Below are 22468 nucleotides of genomic sequence, written 5' to 3' on the forward strand. Positions count from 1 at the left end.
AAATTGCGTAGTCTTAGTTCAAAAGCCAGACAAATCTTGATTTTTTCAAAGAGTCATGGCTGAGTGGCAAACAATGATCCACAGTTCAAGTTCCTCCATATGGTTCATTCTTACTGCTTATTTTTTTTGTCCCTAGCTACGCCACTGTCTTTGCTTACCAATGTGTGTCGGGGTACCTTTCTGTAAGTCACCCGTCACCCCTTCCAACAAGTAAGGATGAAACACCACCACCCCACCTACCTCCCGGCTTTTGCTTCGTCAATTCTGTGGATTAAACCAACAGCAGACATTCATTGCAACCCCTTTATTTTTCAAATTTCACATAAAGAGAAAAATCAGTTTTGAAGCCAACCGTATGATGTCCTTCACAATTTATTTTACATGTACCATAACGTATCCCATTCTAGGGTTATGATAGGTTGCATGATGTTTGTACAGGTGCTTGAGGACAGAACCCCCAACCCCCCCCCCATTTTCCGTTAATTTTTAGATACTGAAAATGGAACATATTGTGTAAATGACTCTAAGGAATTTCTATAAAAAAAGTCAAATACCACGGGGGTTTAAATCTTGTCATGATATCGTTTGAAGAGAGTTAAGATACCTTTATCTAATTTATACCTCTGCCGAATCCACTGCTTTAACAGAAAGCTAAATTAAATTCAAGGTAAGTGTATACATACCAAGGTACTAATGACTGTGAAGTACTAAGTATATAATTCGTTGTTTGAGCACACACGCTCCGCCGTACTAAGCCAGAGGATTGGGGACGATATCAGTCATAAGGTATGGATATCAATTGATTTTATATGAACGTTTATTGAGTACATTCCATGCGCGGATCCAGAAAATTTTTCCAGGGGGGGTCCGAAGGATAATTGTGTTTGCCAGGGGGGGTCCGAGGCATATTTTCGCGATAATTTTACTATGTAAATTTAATAAATTTTCATTTTCCAGGAGGGGGGTCGGGACCCCCCCCCCCCCGACCCCCCCTCTAGATCCGCGCATGCATTCATAAACTATTCTACCCTTGATTCTGATGTAATAGATATTATTAGTTATCTAATTATCATTACATACGCATATTTTACTTATAAAACCGTATCTGTCAAACTGACCCACGAGTGGCATATATATATTGTATCATTAGCTATGTGGTACAGGTATGTAACTACATGTGATCTGTCCGGAAAAATTTAATCATTTTATTTTCGAAGCTGATTTTTATACATAACTTCCCCTTTTGACATTTAGTTTATACGATATACGAACGTATTGTTTTATGGTTTGCGTTTTAAATATATATGATTCCCATATAGTGACCTAACTTAAGTGTTTTGTTATGGAAGCTTATTTTTGCAAGAAACGTCTGAAATAAAAATCTTAAAAGGTTTTTTTTTCTTTTCTTTTTTATACATAATTTTAAGTCCTGAGAAACCCACCTTGAACAGAATATTTGTTTACGGAACATTGAAAAATGGTCAGCCAAATCACTTTCGTTTGATGGATCCTGGTACAGGCACCACTTTATTCGTCAGTGTCGGACAGACCGTGGAGAAGTACCCGCTGGTGATTGAGAGATCCTGGAGTATGCCTTGTCTCTTACACGTGCCGGGAACTGGATGGGTAAGAAATGAGTCATTGGACATAGTTTTCCCTCTAATTATAATTGCTGAGTACTATTATTCTGAGCGTATTAATAAAACCTGAATTTTACTAATTTGCCTTAAAAGCAGAATGATGTCAATTTTGATACAAACACAAGCAAACTACATATGAATATACATATGATTCAATTTCTGTTTCCATTTGCTTAAGCTGAATTGATTAGTGGAAATATCTAGTTTTAAAACTTTCCTTTTTTAGCATGTGAAGGGTGAAATCTATGACGTGGATGATGAGAAAATGAAGTTCCTGGATTACTTTGAAGATCACCCTGAAATGTAAACACGCACCGTGATATCGGCGGAATACACAAACTCAAAAGATACACAGTGTAGCGATTCAGATTCTCAGTCGAACGCGCCAAAATCCAAAGAAAACCAACTAAACACCGCTCCGAGTGTTGGTGCTATTTCTATAACGACCGCGATTCTGTGCGTGACCTTCCTCACATTGATGTATATGACTCTAAGGGAGACCATGGCTTGGAGTATGATGCCAGTATCGATGCAGAATTTGATGAGGACAATAAACCATAGTAAAAGAGAAGAAAATATATATATGTTCATTGTTTTTATTGACTTGAGCGTGAAAAATTGTAACGTTTATATGTTAGCATTGACGAACACTTATATATTACATTACTTATTTACATGTAATATACATGTAGGTGTTTGTCAATGAGAACGTTTTTCGACCCTCTCTTTTTATATTATCTATGGAATAAAAATTCCAAAGTGGATAAATCTTAATTGATTTTTATTGAATTCATGCATACAGTGTATACGTACTACAGAAAAATAAATCTATATTGACGTACTTTAAACTTTTACATGTATATTATGCAGTGGCATTGAAGCACTGTAAACACGTGCTTACACATTTTATTTCTGAATTTCATTATTTTAAAACATTATATTTCATTGCAAAGCACAAATTGCGTTTGTGCCGAAACTTTTTCCACATGCGCTTGTTTATGTGATATACTTCACTACAGTTCACTATAGTTAAATTATAATACAAGGTATCTAACTTTGAATTTCGAATTCCGTTGAGTACCCTCTCCCCTTCCGGGAGGTGAAGTCATTTTCGCTTTTAGACGAAACGCAGTGGTAAAGTGCTTAATATCATTCTCTCCAACTGTTGGAAAAAATACTCCCTACAAAAATTAAGCATGATGATCATAAAATCAGAAAAGTACATTATATTTAAAAGATAAGAGCTTTGTTCCACATTTCGTAAAAGGGATTTTTTTTTATAGATTTCTAAAATCTCATATGTGATACCTCTGATATAGAGTGCCTTTCCGCCCTAGCAATCTGTCCCTCCGGAAAATGGCTATATAGCAGCCCCCCCCCCCCCCAAAGAAAAAGGGTTATATAGCAGTTTTCCATTTATAGCCAGATTACCCCAACTGAAAGCCTACTTTTCTTGTGCAATTACTGATATGAAATTAATTACATAATAAAGGGCAATGAATGCATTCATTAAAACATAATATAAAATGCATGTTTTCTCACCTTTGATATGAATAAAGGCACGCGCCATCATTACACTTTATTTAACCCTTTGTTTCATCTTTTTTGAAAACCTCTGCACCTAATTATTCGGATTTCGGAATACTTTGCATTTTTTCTTGTCTTTTTTTTTTCTTTTTCTTTTAATCGCTGCATATCTGCAGTGTGGACTCGGACGTTAAGAAATTGACATTTTATAGAAAACGTCACAATATATTTGAACGTCAAAATATGCAGTTTGGAGATTGTTAAATTAGAATAAAGCTGGATAACGTTTTTTTATATGAAAATATATACGAGTTATCCATCAAAAATATGATGAAAACAACAATACATATCAAAATCTGTATCACACTCAAATTAACCCTCGACCAATATCAGCCCTACCTGTGGGCTGATATTGGAGTTTCGGGCTGATTATGTTGTGTGATATTGATTTTGCCATGTATTATTTTTATATGTATTAAGCTCTCCTAGGAAAAAAAACCTGTCCAATCTTGACTTATTTTTGCAGAAAAGGCTAGGATTATGGAGATGAAATTTATTACCAAATTTGTCCCCAAAGGCTATAGATTTTAAGTTAATACCGTAAGAATTGAAGTTCAGAGGCATAGCTACATTGCAGCACGTGCTTTCAAGGTTTTTTTTTAAAAAATTTCAATTACTAGCATGTTTGAGTTTTTGTTTCATAACAAAACCCGACAAGTTATTGCGCTTGTGTCAGAACTTTTCCTGAAGTATCCCAAACAGGCTTAAGTTATAGCTGTACACTTTGCAAAATATTAACTGAGGTGTAAGTTTAAGATTTAGATTCACTGAACCATTTTACGATTTACGCATTTAATTACAATCGAATCGTCCAATTTAGAGAGCGTCGGTCATTTAAATAAAAGAGACTCCGAGTTTTAGAGCACAGTTAGGTAAATTGCCACAGTATTTTGAAATTTCAAAACAGGCAATAAATAAATTTGCTTCAGATGGTAACATTAAAACCACAACTGTACACGTATTCCCTTGTTAGACAAATACCAGACTGGGTTATAAACAGTGATAAAGAGGGTGTTGCAGAAAAGCGGGATTATTCCCTAACGTGGAAAGGACCTTTAAGTAATGCTGGAAGAGTCATATCTAAATATAGACATATTACGTAGTCAATTATATTTACGTAGCGACTGTGTAGTTTAAGTACACATTTTACGCGCATTTCTTTCGAATACGGCAACCACCATTTGATTTTCATAAATACAGTAAAGAAGATGACCATATGTTCTGTATTTTGATGTTAACATATATCAATTTTGATTTCTAGTGTCCAGCGTGTTTAAGATATCATTCTTTGGAGTCACGTAAATAAATATGGTTCTTAAAACCGAGTTGAATTATAATCATACCGCATGTTTCGATAGCATCTAAATTAACGTCTAATCAAGATGAAAGGTGGGACGTACATATTTTCATCTACCTATTGCTAGATCATGAGATCACCGATTCATACTTTTTAAAAATTATTTTTTTTTGCTTTTAAGAACAAGTTTATACATTGATGCGTTTGTTGTTTTGAAATCCATTGTTCAGAAGCAAATGTTTATAAATCAAGTTTATAACGGAGACTTCACACATTAAGTAATGTTGAAAAACCACAACAGGAATATAGGAAAAAAGGAAAATCTTCTTAGAGGTACAACAACAAAAGGGGCTTGGTATTTACCAAAATAAGATGTGGATAAAAATTTGCAGATTTTCAATTTTTTTAGCAAGATCTACTGTACATAGTTGTCAAGATATTTTGATTTTGATACTGTAATACTAATTTGATCAGAGTTAAGGCAATTGTTCCTCAGTTGAGCGATGTGAAAATTTCAAAGGTCGACTCGATTCCGAAGAAGAAATATATCTCACTGAATACACTCACTTCATGATAATATTCAGCATTGATTTCATAAAAATGAACAGTTTTTAAAAAAAAAATTAATATATATTGATGGTTAATAAACTCGGAGTTGCCCTAACCTACCCGCGTAATAACGCATTTTTTATAGTTAAAAATAGTATTATAAAATCACTTGGCACTTACCACACAGTTAATTACAATTCATCTGCTTATGTTGATTTTGTGATTTGTATACTATTTGATTTGAAATATTTGAAGAATCTTACAAAGATAGGGAGTTTGATGAAAGGACCGGTTGATATATTTTTTTTCTAAAGGTAATTTCAACAGTTTGATATTTCAATAACATCAGTATTACAAGTATATTCTATTATGTTTAGAATCATTCTTTCCTTTATACTACATCGATAATATATTCTTTAAAAGGTTTATAGTGACTAGATTTGTATCAAACTTTTCCAAAAAATATCCATGAAAAGTAACTGTCCAAATTATGTGATCAATTTTATGTTTTAACTCTATAATATAAAATGATACTCTTCATATTTCCACTAATAAGTTACAACAGCATTGAGGATGTCGTTTTATCTTCACATAATCTATACCTGATAGTTAAATAAGGAAACGCATTGGTCGGGTCAACTTCTACTACGCATTGTGATGTAACAGGTTAAGACGAAAACCTTGTAAAGTAATACCTTGGGAAAACCCACAAAATCGAGATACAAGGACACATGATGCCACCCTCCTTAGTTGTTACAAAAAAAAAAACTAAAAACAATTCTTCAAGGATGATAATGACTTGTTATGAAAGTTTAAATTTTGTTTCTTATTTTTTTCTTTTTCAAAATATAGTTAAAGTTGTGCTTGTCTCTTTACTTGTTAAAAATAAATGATCCAGCAAAAAAAAAAAACCAACATGCGATATGTTGCAATATAATACAGTATACATTTTCAATTTAAAAGAAAGAGAAAGAGACTTAAAGAGTGAGAGAAAAAGAAAGAAAATAAGAAAGAAAGAAAGAAAGAAAGACAGAAAAAGGGAGAGAGGTGGAAAGAGGGCGAAGGAGACGGAGAGAAAGACAGAAAGAGAGAGAGAGAAAGAAAGAGAGATAAGAATAGAGAGAAGGTGAGGTAAGTTCTTTATACGCCATCAGACTACCTGCAGTCCGAGGTCAGATACAAAGCATTTATTTTGTACAAAAACCAACATCAGGTTTCACCTGATACAGAGACAGCTACCTTGGTTAGACAGGAGAAACAAATACACATATTTCAACAATACCAGCGTGTTTACTAGAGCATGTTTAAAGTGTCTAATGTCAAACAGATACCAAGTTATACGTGAGAGAGAGAGAGAGAGAGAGAGAGAGAGAGAGATTTTAAATTCCTTTACGGTATCGGTCTACTTGCCCACCAAGGTCAGACACAAAGCATTGTAATGAAGAAAACAACATCAGGTTACACCTGCTCTAGAATCATTTACCTTGATCTGAATTTTAACAATACCTGCGTGTAAACCAGTGCATGTGAAGTGTGTGTGATGTTTAAATTGTTGAGTGTTATAAGTGTGGTATTATTATCACTTCAAAGTATAATTGTGTAAGGGTGCTGATAAAAACCGTTAAGTTATAAATTGTACAGTATGTACTACAATTTACATGAACAACACGTCTATGTACTACAATTCACATGAACAACACGTGTATGTACTACAATTTACATTAACAGCACGTGTATATACCACAATTTACATGAACAACACTTGTGTGTACTACAATTTACACGAACAATACTTGCACTAAATACAATTCACACGAACAACACGTGTATGTACTACATATTTAGATTTAGAATCTTTGTCAGAAGATTTTTTATATTTGACACACACCAAAATTTCACAGTTTTCAATCATCTCATTTTTTATCAGGGTTAAGCACTTCATTTCAACAACTTATAATCTCATCTCCACAAGGATGCTTTCGATTCGCTGGGGCTTTTATAATTTTGACCTTTCCCCAAAAAATTTAAACATATTTCTTTGTCAAATACTATAAAATTTGAAAAGTTTAAAACGGTTAAAGTATTTTGATTATAATGTACGTATATAACCATATAAATATCAACAAGTGTTACATACCACCTTAAAGTTATTACTTGTAATAATATTTGAAAACTTCTCGCATTCATGATCGGGTTGCTAGCGCTACGCTGGGTGTTTCTAGTTACCCGAATGGACCCAAACTGACCCAAAATGGACCAAAAGATTATGGAAAAACAATTCTAAACTACTCATTTTTCACTACTAATCGGGTGTCGACATGCGTGGATCTAAAAGGAGGGGACCCAGGGGGATATTCCATGGAAGATTCAAACTTCTTAAATATCATAGTAGAATTCAAGAAAAAGACCCTCCCCTAGAAACACAATATGATTCCTCGGACCCCACCCTGAAAAAAAATTCTGAATCCTCGAATGACGCATGTGCCGTGGATGGCATGTTTTGCTTAATTATGCAATACTCTTACAATGCTTGTTTTATTTCAAATATATCATGGAGTGAAAATTGACATTGAAATTTAATTATACAATAGTTTTAATTAGATCATAGATGATTAACTGAATATCATTTATTCCTTTACCAAATTAATGTTAAAAGATTAAACTAAATTAAATGGGAAATATTTATTGAGGGCAAGACAGTTCTTTAACCGAGGGCAAAGACAGAGAAAACTCGGCCTTAAGAGGAAGATTTTTAGGTCCCTTAACGACGAGCAAAAACAACCTACATGTAGTCCAAAGCAGCTGTATCAGGGCTGCATGATGCACTACTGCCACAATAGCTGTACCAGGGCTGATTCACTACTACCACAACAGCTATATCAGGGCTGATACATTGCTACCACAACACCTATATCAGGGCTGATACACTACTACCACAACACCTATATCAGGGCTGATACACTGCTACCACAACGCCTATATCAGGGCTGATTCACTACTACCACAACACCTATATCAGGGCTGATACAATGCTACCCTACCACAACACCTATATCAGGGCTGATACAATGCTACCCTACCACAACACCTATATCAGGGCTGATACACTGCTACCACAACACCTATATCAGGGATGATACACTGCTACCCTACCACAACACCTACATCAGGGCTGATACATTGCTACCACAACACCTACATCAGGGCTGATACACTACTACCACAACACCTATATCAGGGCTGATACACTGCTACCACAACATCTAGATCAGGGCTGATACACTGCTACCACAACACCTATATCAAGGCTGAAACACTACTACCACAACACCTATATCAGGGCTGATACACTGCTACCACAACAGCTATATCAGGGCTGATACACTACTACCACAACACCTATATCAGGGCTGATGCATTACTACCACAACGCCTATATCAGGGCTGATACACTACTACCACAACACCTATATCAGGGCTGATACACTGCTACCACAACACATATATCAGGGCTGATACACTGCTACCACAACACCTACATGTATATCAGGGCTGATACACTGCTACCACAGCACCTATATCAAGGCTGATACATTGCTACCACAACACCTATATCAGGGTTGATACACTACTACCACAACATCTATATCAGGGCTGATACACTAATACCACAACACCTATATCAGGGCTGATACACTGCTACCACAACACATATATCAGGGCTGATACACTGCTACCACAACACCTACATGTATATCAGGGCTGATACACTGCTACCACAGCACCTATATCAAGGCTGATACACTACTACCACAACACCTATATCAGGGTTGATACACTACTACCACAACATCTATATCAGGGCTGATACACTAATACCACAACACCTAATTCAGGGCTGATACATTGCTACCACAACACCTACATCAGGGCTGATACACTACTACCACAACACCTATATCAGGGCTGATACACTGCTACCACAACATCTAGATCAGGGCTGATACACTGCTACCACAACACCTATATCAAGGCTGAAACACTACTACCACAACACCTATATCAGGGCTGATACACTGCTACCACAACACCTATATCAGGGCTGATACACTGCTACCACAACGCCTATATCAGGGCTGATTCACTACTACCACAACGCCTATATCAGGGCTGATACAATGCTACCCTACCACAACACCTATATCAGGGCTGATACACTGCTACCACAACACATATATCAGGGCTGATACACTGCTACCACAACACCTACATGTATATCAGGGCTGATACACTGCTACCACAGCACCTATATCAAGGCTGATACACTACTACCACAACACCTATATCAGGGTTGATACACTACTACCACAGCACCTATATCAAGGCTGATACACTACTACCACAACATCTATATCAGGGTTGATACACTACTACCACAACGCCTATATCAGGGTTGATACACTACTACCACAACATCCATATCAGGGCTGATACACTACTACCACAACATCTATATCAAGGCTGATACACTACTACCACAACACCTATATCAGGGCTGATACACTACTACCACAACATCCATATCAGGGCTGATACACTACTACCACAACATCTATATCAAGGCTGATACACTACTACCACAACACCTATATCAGGGCTGATACACTTCTTCCACAACAGCTATATCAGGGCTGATACTCTACTACCACAACACCTATATCAGGATTGAGACACTGCTACCTAAACAGCTATATTTGAAGGCTCCCCTTATTTTCTTTTTTTAATTTAAATTTAATGGAGAATCACTGTTTGCACTATATGTGCTACCATTTCCCAGTGACTCCTCGGTAGTTTAATGTATTTTATGCGCAGATCTATAGGTGGATGAGATCAAGGGGTCAGGGGGTCCGGAACCATCACCCTTCTCCTGTAGAAAATTTTAAAGTTATTTAATGAATTAAATAAGGCATTGTAAAGTTACCGTAATTGATCTGCAGACCCCACTGGTAACAACAATCAAACACTTGCCTCTACCTCTCCCCCCCCCCCCTTACGGAGAAAAAATCCTCTGTTGAATTTTATTTTACTATGAACGAACACATGAATCATAGTGTGAATAAAACGGTGGAAAATAAAAACATGAAATGTTGAACATTTTCTGATCCTGCACTTTCACCAAAAGATACGTAAACACAACTGCTTTAAACCTTTTTGCAAACCAATTAGTGTCAGCGCGGGACTCTCAGCTAACCATTTTGGACGTTTTTGGTGTGCAACAGAGAATGTACTGCAGTAGAATTGAATCAAAATTGTTGCTTATACATGCACATGCGTATTAACGTCTTTAATTACATGTAAATGCGAGTTGCGTTATCTTGATGCACAAAATATGCAAAAATAAATGCACACAAATATATGAATATGTATTCGCTCAATATGAAATAAAAATATTCAATCATGTGGCAGTTATAAAGTCATTGAATTTAACCGTTTAATTTGATTTCACTGATTACAATTTTTTGCACGTATCGAATTTACTGATCAATGAAATTCTGTCAGTTCAACAAGTGCGATGTTTCAGCTGTTGAGATAAATCAAACATGCACGATTTCCGATGTCAGTCAGACGTGATGTGGGATCAGGCATCCTGTTGATTATCTGGAGCTCTAATTAAGTCACTAAATACATCTAGGCATACTGGGCAGGAATTGTGACTAGAAGTAGCCGCTGGAAAGTGCTGTTTATTGAAATAATTAAATATCAAATATAAGTTAACTATTTATTTTGGCTTTCTATATTTCGCGTATTTGAATTTCCGCGACTGTTTTGAATATCCGTTTAAGTGATAAACATTCGATTTTATATTTTACTTATATCTTATGTTCTAAGGCAATTAATATGTAAATTGGTCAGTTGTGTTCTATGGTCTTGGCTTTTTATTGGTTAAAGATTTCTTGCGGTATGTTGGTCTTTGTGTTATGTTTAGGCGGGTAGATCAATTCATATAGTTAAGAGGGACGGTGTCGACAATTGTGGTCTCTTATAGTCATTTACATTTTTTGTACATATACTTCAAACTGCCTGACGATAGTTTGACAATACTGATGAGTATTTCGACAATATCGACTGTCTACATTGTATATGCATGCCCGCTTGCAATAGTCCAATCCACACTTTGCAAAAGTTGTTCCCCTTTGCGGGGTCAACCCAAAGGTCAAAGGGGAAAAAGCAACTTTTCCCTTCTTTAAGCAACCAAATATTTGGGCGTCCTCTGAAGAAATCTCTTGGAATTTGATTTATTCCTTCGATGTGTGGGTTGCCCCAACTTGGGGCACTTAAAATTCACAGGGAAACGTTTTTTTTTTAATGTCAAATGACAAAGTTACAACCCTCTAAACTACAAAGGCTACTGTGGGAAATATATGGGTTTTTCCTCAAAGATGGCGGCCAAGGGACATAACTTTTGTAAAGTGTGGATTGGTCTATTTAATTGGGGCCTGACCAATTTTATGAATCCTGATTCATAATCAGGGTTTAAAAATATCCAATACGCAGGAGTGTGTCTTTACTACAAGAGACCACTGCTACAAATGTTCGAACATAATGATATATGAAACTAGAGCAAAGCTCGTTGCAAAGCAACGAGTGGGTCTTCGGTTAATGTCGGAAGAAAAGCCGGAAGTTCCTGGAAGAAGCAGAGCTCTTTAACCAACAACAAGAGTAACTTAAATAAAAAGATGAAAAAATCGAATTATTCCTGGTACGACTTAACAAAATCCGAATGATTTTAAGTACGAATTAACAAAAACCTTTCTAATTTCAAGAACGACTTGACAAAAAAAAATCCGAATGTGTTCAAGCACGACTTTACAATTATTTTTGGTACGAATTAATTTTACTTTGAACATTACGCTATTTTCTAAGCCGAGGACGTGGAAACAAAATTTCCGGAAAAATCAATTTTTAAACCCCGATATCTCTGTAATGCATCGTCCGATTTTCAAACGGATTTCATATTTGAATTCACCATGGCCAGTTCTATAAGACTGTAGTATTGTCTTATTTTGTTAAAAAAAAATGAAAATTTCCAAAAATTGGAACTTCTTCCAGTTTTGAGCAAAATTAATGAACAAAATTTTAAACCCCCCAGTACATTATAGAATTGATACATCTATCATCCGTAAAAATTTCAAAGCGTTATCTTTAAAGTTTACGGAGATTTCTTCCGGACAAAATCACTTTTTTTAAATTTAAAAATGGCCGCCAAATTTGAACTGAAGTGACGTAAATGCTGAAACTTTAACATCTTTGAGGCACGGTAACTTTACAAAAGCTCTGAAAATTTCATTGAAATCGGATGAAAACTTTTTGAGATATAAAGCCGAGAAGGAGTCAGAAAAAAAAAATAAATAAAATAATATTAAAAAGAAACCGAAGAAAAACAAAAGGGTCTTCCGTTCGAAACGGAAGACCCTAATTAAGATGAAATTGATTAAACAAGTAATATATCTGGACCGAAATGACTCGGGAACGAAATTGTTGGATGTCGAAACGACGAAACGTCATCATGACGTGTGAACAGACGATAGAATCTGAAAGATGTTCATTTGGATGGCTCATTGTTCGTCGTGTGAGAAATGAAATGTTATAGAATTGTTTAGGGTTACAAATTCTATTATATTGTACAATGCAGTGCATTTTACCAATTCATTACACTGTATGTCAATGACCACGGAGAGCAGAGTCTCGAATTTCCTCTATAAAAAGTTTAAATCAATGAACATTTTTATTAACATATTTTACAGGACGACGTTGGTGAGAAGGAAGAGAGATCTAGAGCAAATATCTAATGGAGGAAATATCTGACCAGGAATGAAACCCGGGACTCACAGCATTAGAGCAAATATTCAATGGAGAAAATATCTGACCAGGAATGAACCCGGGACCCACAACGTTAGAGCAAATATCTAATGGAAGAAATATCTGACCAGTAATGAAACCGGGACCCACAAGTTTCTAGTAAGAAGTTTAAATGTGGTCTGTCCCTACTAAGAAATGCAGGTCCCAGCGGGCATTTCAACGTTGAAATAACGTTGTTTCAACGTCAGGCATCAACGTTGATTCAACGTTGAAATAAGATTGCATAAGAAAGTTGAGGCAACGTTGAAAATGTAACATTGTTTCTACGTCAAAATTCAACGTTGATTCAACGTAGAAATTGTGTTGAAATCTGGTTTAAAATATATAGATATGACAATGAAAAAAAAGTTAAAATTAAGTGATTTTTGTAAAATATTGTTTATAAACATATCGTCTTTTATTACGTTGTGCTGTTTTATGTGTTTTGCCACTTTATTAAAAAAATCCAAATGTAGAAAGTCGGCCTTAATTTAAATCCTAGTAGTATTTGAGTATACCCTTTGCTAAACAAGTTGTGTATTAAGTCCTCGTTAAAAAGTTGAACTTGGCATTTCAAAATGTTTTAAATAAGGCTGTAGGAATACGATCACAAAGAAACCACGTACATTCCGCCAAATGGTAGCCATGCTTGTTTTCCATGACATGAAACAAAGGATGTCAACACAAAAAAGTTGAATCCACAATAGTCAGTTCATCATTTGCATTCTGCAGACTGTTTTAAAAAATAACTCCCAAGATATACTCCAGTGTAAAATATGAAATAGTCACAAATTAATCGTCCAAAAGCTAAAATCCCGGCATTTTACTGTACATAAAATCTGTGTAGTGACTGCACGAGGTGTACCTAAGAACTGACTTTCTTTGTTCACCAATAGCGTCTTTAGCGGTCAAGCTGACATAGAACAGCCTGGTCAATTGCAAAACTCCCTTGATCAGCAGTGCTTGCAGTAGTGATGGGTCCTGGGCATCCCCTTCTCACTGACCAAGTTAAAATGCAATTAGCCACTTGCTGTACGCACAGCTCAATCTCAAATTTCTTGTATGAATTCTTTTTTTTTTAATCTAATGTAAAATATTAATTTAACTTTTCATTTAAAAGAAAATTGATATTTTAATTGCATTAGACAATAATACATTAATTTTATTGGAATATATATATAAGATAAAATTGTATTCAAATTAACATTTAATATTTGTAAAAACACGTCATTTAATGCTTCCACTTTACAAAATATAAGTAAAATCTAGATTTAACAATGATAAGGAAGTTTAAATTTGAAAATATGTGTTCAGTTTCATTAATATATTAAAACGTTGTTTCAACGTTTAAAGGTGGTTGATGTCTTCAACGTTGAAAATAAGTTGGGTCTTCAACGTGGAATCAACGTTGAGTTATGGTTTGGTTTTCAACGTTTAAACCTCAACGTTGATTCAACGTTGAATAATGGTTGATCAACGTTGCAACTTGATTTCAACCATTAGTCAACGTTGAAACAAAGTTGCGTGCCCACTGGGGTGAGAGAGAGAGACAGATTAGCATTGGAAATGACGACCTGCATTCATCACTTCATTGGAGGGCAAAGTGTGAACTGTATTGTTTATCAATTAGAGTATCGTATAATTTTTGTGTAGCTTTGCCACAACTTAAGGACCCTTGTCGTTGTGAGGACGCTAGCTTTGAGGATAAATAACAAGTTGTTAGTTATAATCAACTATTGCAGAATATTACAATTTAAGAACATACCATAAATTATATTACAAAGTACTGAAACAAGTTAAATATCTTAAGGTAAAGATCTAGTAAACGGTTCCAGACTGTCCTTTTGGAGTTAGAACCATTATGACCTCATAATTGATTTGAAGAATCTTTTTCCAATACTTTACGGCTTTAAGGGAATTGTGTAGAAAATTAAACAATTTCTTGACATTCTATGTTAAATCATGGGAAAAGTAATCCCGATACCTATATTCAATTTGACATCATTTTAAAGAGTTCAAAAGCTTGTTTAATTCCGTTTTCTGGGGAGACTGTAGGCATTCTAGATACATTTTATTAGCCAAAAATGGACAAAACTCCGAAATGTGTTAATTATTTCCTTCATATTTCGTTGAAAATAACTGTTTAAAACATGATTTTTCATTGTCTTTACTAAAAAAAATTAGCCGCGGTACACCCTATCAAACAAAGCTATTGTTATAAAGCATCATTGAAAGAATTTATATCTTAAATTTTATAAACCTGTAGGCACCTTTCATTTACTAGATCTTGACCTTAACAACTTACTACACTTTTCACTTAAGTATAATTACTGCACTTCAATTTCAAAACCAGAGGGGTAAACCACCCTATATTAATCACCCTGTACCGGCGTGCGACCAGTTATCGCCGAGTACCATTTCTCGCCAGTACATTGTGACGTCATTTTTCGTATGTAATTTTATGTGTTGCTAAAATGACTTCACAATGTACTGGCGAGAAATGGTACTCGGCGAGAATTGGTCGCACGCCAGTATATTTCAAGTTTCCAAAGCATTTTCTCGGAAAGAAAAATCTTTTCGCCATTTTTTGGTTAACTTTGGGGGTTGCGTATTATACATGAGTGCGTAGGGGTACATATAATACATCAGTGCGTATTATAAACAATATCTTACAGTGTTTGCTGTTGATATTACTTTCTTTAGTTTATGCATGTACTGGTGTGTAGAATTGTGTTGTATCTTTATAGGTTTCAAGAGTATGATACACAGAGATTTATTGGATGAAGTCAAGAAAAACAAAACAAAAGACATATGTGGTTAAGTATTTAAGAGTTTTTCATGATATATATTTTTTAAGGCGGCTTATTTTTTTGTTTCTTGGTCACTCAGGGGACCTTTTGCAATCAGTCTTCTGTAGTTGTGAGTCATTCATAGACATAATAGTATACAGCTCTTAAATAAGTATGAGGGCAGTAGTCATTGTGTTAGCCCTGGGGTAGGAACTGTTGTCCCGAAACCATAGGCAAAGGTCAACATCAATTTTTTACCAAGGTATTGACAAAATAACTCTTGCCCTTATCCTTATTTAAGGTCTGTTTTGTAAAACAAAGGAAAAATGTATCCTTGTGGTAATGTCAGGGCTGGGATATTGTCAAATTATCTTCCCAGGGGACAGTCAAATACTCAGTCAGGGAAAGGGGGAAAGCCAGCCAAAGGCCAAAGTCAAATACTCAGCCAGGGTAGGGGGGGGGGGAAGCCAGCCATAGGCCACAGTCAAATACTCAGCCAGGGTAGGGGGGAAATTCAGTTGTAACTAAAGTCAAATACTCAGCCAGGGTAAAGGGGAAAGCCAGTCACAGGCCACAGTCAAATACTCAGCCAGGGTAAGGGGGAAAGCCAGTCATAGACCACAGTCAAATACTCAGCCAGGGTAAGGGGGAAAGTTAGTCATAGACCACAGTCAAATACTCAGCCAGGGTAATAGGGAAAGCCAATTCTTGGCCACAGTCAAATACTCAGCCAGGGTAAGGGGGGAAGTCAGTCATAGACCACAGTCAAATACTCAGCCAGGGCAATAGGGAAAGCCAGTCATAGGCCACACTCAAATACTCAGTCAGGGTAAAGGGGAAAGCCAGTCATAGGCCACAGTCAAATACTCAGCCAGGGTAAGGGGGAAAGCCAGTCATAGACCAATAGTCAAATGACCTCATATATCATTTTAAGTGTTTCTATTTTTGAACACATTTGATAATTACCGTATTTTTTGGACGAATTGTCGATGTTGACGACTACCGTAATCCGGTGAATATAATACGCAATAGTGTACAATACACACCCCCACTTTGGGCCTGAAAGTGGTGAAAAAAAGCTTGTTGGGATGTATAATACGCATCAAAAAAATTACCAAACGGTAATCTTCCAGTTATACTTTGTATGCACGCTCAACTTCATCGCAGGAATACGCTACCGGAAATAAAAAAAACACATTATTTTCTTAGATACGGATTTATTGTAACTAACACATCGCGGTAATATATTTACCTCATAATCAATGTTTTAAATAGACCTAGTATTAAATATTCTACCGTAGAGAAAATCAACTACTTTTAAAAAGCTTTATATAATTGTTTAGTCATTACAACCCCTGTGATAGTGAAAAACGGGCGGAGTACAGGCATAGAGATAACGGACATAATTAAATTCTTAAATGATGCCGATTAAAGTGATCAAATAGAGGCCTGAACATAATAAAATATGTGCACAAATAGTTGTGTTGTGTATAGTACACATAGCCTAAGGGGTGTCTGAGATACCCAAGGTGTCAAGCGTTAACGGTGGGGGAACACAACAATGGTTTCAATTAACGGAATAGGTTATAGAATTATTTATATTCATAATTATTTGCAATAAATCAATTAGTATTACATGAAATTGGTTAAAAATGAGCAAAATGATGTGTAAGCTGTTTTCAAAGATCAGTTACAAATAGCACGTGGACATCCAAGCCCCCATTCTATTAATAACAGCTGTAATGGCCGCTTACTCGGAGATAAAGAATAGACAGTTCAAATTAATTTTTAAAGGCCATTTTGAAACAGTTTATTTATTAACAGACTTTAAGTATACATTTTCTTTAATTACACGCTATGACAATCATTTCCCAAGGGTACAATAATAATATGAATGTGATAATGAAGTAATATGTTACAATGTATAGCGGGGTATCGGTCCTGTCAGTGCACAGGGGCTTGTGTAGAAAAACAAACATCGTTAAAAATGTGGTTACCTCGGAGGAAAAATAACAAGGGAGGACGCCATTTTGGATACCGCCTCACTTCATCAGCTAATTTCTCATTTAAATTGTTAAACTAGACATATGCGCACATTTGTATTCCTTCATAAATGATTTTTCTTTGAGATATAACCTTCACTTTAGTTTTTTTTTACACCAACATTGACAAACTTGTTGATTTCTCGCGTAAACATTCAAAATCGACAACTCCCTGGCTTCTGCAAAAGCAAAGTATGGCACGTGAGATCTCTGTCATACGATTGGTTATGGAAAAAGCCAGGGAGTTGTCGATTTCGGATGTTTACGCGAGAAAAAGATAAAACATTTTGATTTAGACATAAATACGCTTGCCCAAGGCGTTCACTCAACCATCCAGGTAAGGTCCACGCGGAGCTCTAATTATACGCTTGATCGGCCGAGTGTGTACATGGTAACCACTTCGAGTTATCAAGAGTAAAAAACAATGAAATGTGTATAACGGGACCAAGGTTTTACTTCGAGAGATCAAGAGCTTCGAGAGATCGAAGTACGAGAGATCAAGAATAAATTTGCTTAGTTATATAGAGAAAAAAATCGGGACCGTGAGTTCACTTCGAGATAAAAAGAACTTCGAGAGATCGAAGTTCGAGCCATCGAGTGTCACCTGTATTTCATTCTCTGTAGATTAGACTATCTCAAAGGAATCAATAACAACATAAAGAATTATATATATAAAATTTTAGTGATTTTACATTGAAACTGAAAGCAGTGTTAACTCATATTTTGACGTGAAAACAAATATTAAATAACCCTGACAAAATGTAATCAAAAAGTCAGTACTGTGTTTGTAATATTTACTACTTAGAACAAACAACACAAACGAGTTCTCTCCCCTCCACATAAGGTGGGCAATTCAAGGAACCACATCGAGCCTCTACGGAGTAAAAATGTCTACCGTTTTGCATTCCACGACCACCGTGTAAAGTATCTGGATGCTCGTCAACACAGGTGTACATTGTACCAGCTGGACTGTTAGGATATCCCGCCATTAAGTTCCCATGATACTCTAACTTCCATCCTTTGTAACAGGTTTTTCTGGCCATTAAAAAATAATGAATTTCAATGCACATAAGATTGTATATCTATGCAATAATAAAAACAAAGCAAAAAACTTTCATCTACAAACAAAAATCAGTCACAAGTGTATCAATATGAAAAACTATTACAAATATTTATAACCCATCTATAAACAAAACAGATAAAAAATGATATTTAAATTTCCTTTCTAAAATTCTAAATTACCTGGAAACATTTTGACAACGGATTTATTTCGAACAAGACAAACAGCACACGGTACATTTTGATCAAGAAGAGTTTTCAAGTTGCCGGGAGAATGGTGTGTTTTGTATTCCGCACCATAAACATAAGCTTTGGCTCCATCAACTCCATCAATGTATTTTCCCCACTCTGGATCTCTTGGTAAACACAAAAGATCAACCGCTGCTCCTTTGTGATCGAACCATGAACCTCCAGTGAAGCCTTAAGAAATCAGATAAACTTTATAATTATATTATGTGTTTAAATGTCATATTTTTTAACTCAAATTTTATTTAATCGTAAAGCTGAGTTTTTGTTGGTGTTAATTTTGAAAGACCACAATTTCTGGACTTAACTTTATAATATAGTGGTGAAAAAAAATTAAGTGTCAGAAATAACAAAAGTGAATTCAAAAATGAATTTACCTGATAGAACTAACTCGGCATTTGAAGGACATGTTTTCTTTCCCCATCTTGTGTAAACAACGCTCCTGTCTTTGGTTTTTTGAAATAATAAATTAAGTGAGAAAACGAACTTGTAAAATTAGGGTATTTACAGATTTTTAAAGACATTTCATATATGTATTATACCTTGCGTCTTTCGTGCATAAACTTTTGGGTTTTTTTTAACAGCTTTCACTGACTTTTCGATTTGTTCGATGAAAGTTTTGTATTCCTGCAGCATTTCCTTACAACTGCCATCGTTTGTTTCAGCCCGTACTTCCATCACAAAAACCACAAGAATAAGAGCCACAATCATCTGCAGTACAATTAAAATACAATATTAGTTTTGTAATCACTTAAGGTCAAATCAACTTAATGTTACCTTAGTTCTGTTTTTGGTCAAATATTGAAAAAATAGTTTTTTGGAATGTTGGAATTTTGAGGTACACTGTATATTCATTTTGTGAGACTTCTGGTAAATTTAAATCATCCGTGATGCATGCATTAATATTGATAATTACTGATAATTAACTTTTTGCATGCACGGCCTAGATAAAAACACTTGTAATTAATCTGATTTATATATATCTTAACAAAGATACGTGCGTTGTCTATGGGTATGTGTGCTGTTTATGAGTGCGCTTACATGCGTGTGCGACTCATAAATACACTTACCATAACCCCACAAATTAAAGATAGCATGGATATTTGTGTGTTATTTCTTTATACAAAAGAGGTTTCATAGATAAAGAATAAAGAACATCTTTTTTTTAAAAGATGAATTCAGTTATATCTTTTTCACTTAAAATAAAACATGAAATTCATTCGATTTGAATAAACAGATGAAAAAATATAATGATACATTTGTCAGTCGTCAAAATCTACTTACCTTTAGGAATTCTTAAACTATCTCCTAGCGTCTAAATCAGCAAGTATTTATATATATTACAACAAAGCTACAACAGCAGGTGCTTTTGTTTAACCTTCGCATTTTGAAAAAGCTAAATAGATCGATATTAAATTAAAATTGTATACCATACATCTAAAATTACACAACTAAACATCCTGTTCTTTTGAAAAAGAACTATCCTTGCTAGCCTCTCACACATTTATTCATTTATATACGGAGTGGTACCATTTGGGATTAATATATTTTAAGGAGATTTTTATTTTCAAAGGCATGTGTGTATGGGATGAAACTATATCATCCGTAATGAATAGATTAAAATATACGTCAACATGTAGTTCCTAAAAACGTCCACCGTATGCTGAGGGAAAGATACTAGTATGTGCGTTTGGTCCAAAAGATAATGAACAAATACGTAAACAATAGAAATACTAATAAAACACTATGTATTCATTATCATTGACTTCAATAAAACGTAATGTTGAACATCAAACAACGACTATTGAATTGGTGTCTTTAAGTTAACGGATTAATCCTAACGAGGGTCATTTTCAAACACCCGCACTAGGTAAATACCAGGTATGTCCTGTCTAAGATTAAAGAGCGAACAGGTTTCAATGAAACAGCCTCAAACTTTTAAAATTATTACTAAAAACACAATCTAATTATTAATCATTATTTCTATACGTGTGAAATGAATGCAGGGATGCCTTTATTATTCAAAGATTGAGGTATACGAATTTTGTCTTGAGTCAAGGGATAGTCTTGTATTAAATTCCGTCCTAAGTAACGTACCCATCAATATCAACAAAAGAAAAAAGTGAATTAAATAATAAGTAATGAAAAAACGTTTTAATAGCAGAATTTTGATTCCATGTTTTAAAACCATTTATTATATATCGCACCAATTATTTATATTTTGAACATTGTATTAAATTCCGTCCTTAGTAACGTACCCATCAATATCAACTAAAGAAAAAACTCAATTAAATAATAAGATATGAAAAAACGTTTTAAAAACAGAATTTTGATTACATATTATAAAACCATTTATTATATATCGCACCAATTATTTATATCTTGAACATCATAAGTAGCACACAGCAAAATTTTGACTGATTATTAAGGTCTCCCGTTTCCAAGAAGGCCTTGTACTGATTCTGTTTGAAATTCTTCATTATTACTTTTCTTCTTTTTCTTCTAGACGTTTCTTTAAACTTTAATATCTCGCTTGTTTGTCATTAGATTGTATTCAAATTTTCAGGGTCTATTAGAAATGACAAAAGCTCACTAGAGTACAAAATATTTTGAAATCGCTACTTCCAGTTATGAGTTATTTCCCTTAAAATATTTTTAATGGGTTTCGTGTACCTGCAAAGGCTCCCAGTTGATCCATAGGAAGTAGTTTTAGTTTACAATTCTTTAATGTAGACATCTTGAACGTTGTCCTCCTAGTTTTACATGTTTGATTAACCCACCTATACTTCTTAAAAAATTACATTGAAATTCATGTTTCAAAAAATGTTAAATTTTGCTTATATCTTTGCTCAATAACTTTTTAGTTGTGAATTTTTCTCAAAACACATATAGAGCAAAAGTTGTGCAGAATATTAGGAGCTTTCATTTGGCACCATAAAAAGGGGGCTAGCCTCTAAAATGAGGGGTCTATATACCTTAAAAGTCTTTGCTTTATAACTCTAAAACGGGAAATTTTTCGATATGGGCGTCGCTGCAAAAAATTTTGTTTGTGACTTTATTAAGCTCGTAGAACTGTTTTTGTGTTCGGGTATTGCATAATATGAGGGTGAAAAGTAATACGTGTTGACCAGTACTCGCGGCAATTTGGCCAAGTTAACGAAAGTCTGTGCGTACAAATGACATAAAATTATCCCAGAAAGTATACCGGTATATATAAGGGATTCCTTAATTCATAAGAAAACATTTTTTTTTTTAAGTATTCATGCTTTTATGTGAGGACTATAGGTCATATTTTGTTAAGTTCTTATAGTGAACAATCCTTTAAAAACGAGAAACAGAAAATATAAACATTCTTTTTCC

At 34.9% G+C, this 22468-nt stretch overlaps 1 protein-coding gene and 1 pseudogene across 1 annotated transcript in view; both read left to right on the forward strand.

The window, feature by feature from the left end:
* Positions 1-22468, forward strand: part of LOC128163538 (ras-associated and pleckstrin homology domains-containing protein 1-like) — a 188930-nt gene that overhangs the window by 34527 nt on the left and 131935 nt on the right. The gene's annotated exons all lie outside the window — the stretch shown is intronic.
* LOC128162303 (gamma-glutamylaminecyclotransferase-like) lies at positions 161-2414 on the forward strand (annotated as a pseudogene).

This window comes from Crassostrea angulata, chromosome 9 (assembly GCF_025612915.1).
Source record: "Crassostrea angulata isolate pt1a10 chromosome 9, ASM2561291v2, whole genome shotgun sequence".
Taxonomy (NCBI): Eukaryota; Metazoa; Mollusca; class Bivalvia; order Ostreida; family Ostreidae; genus Magallana; species Magallana angulata.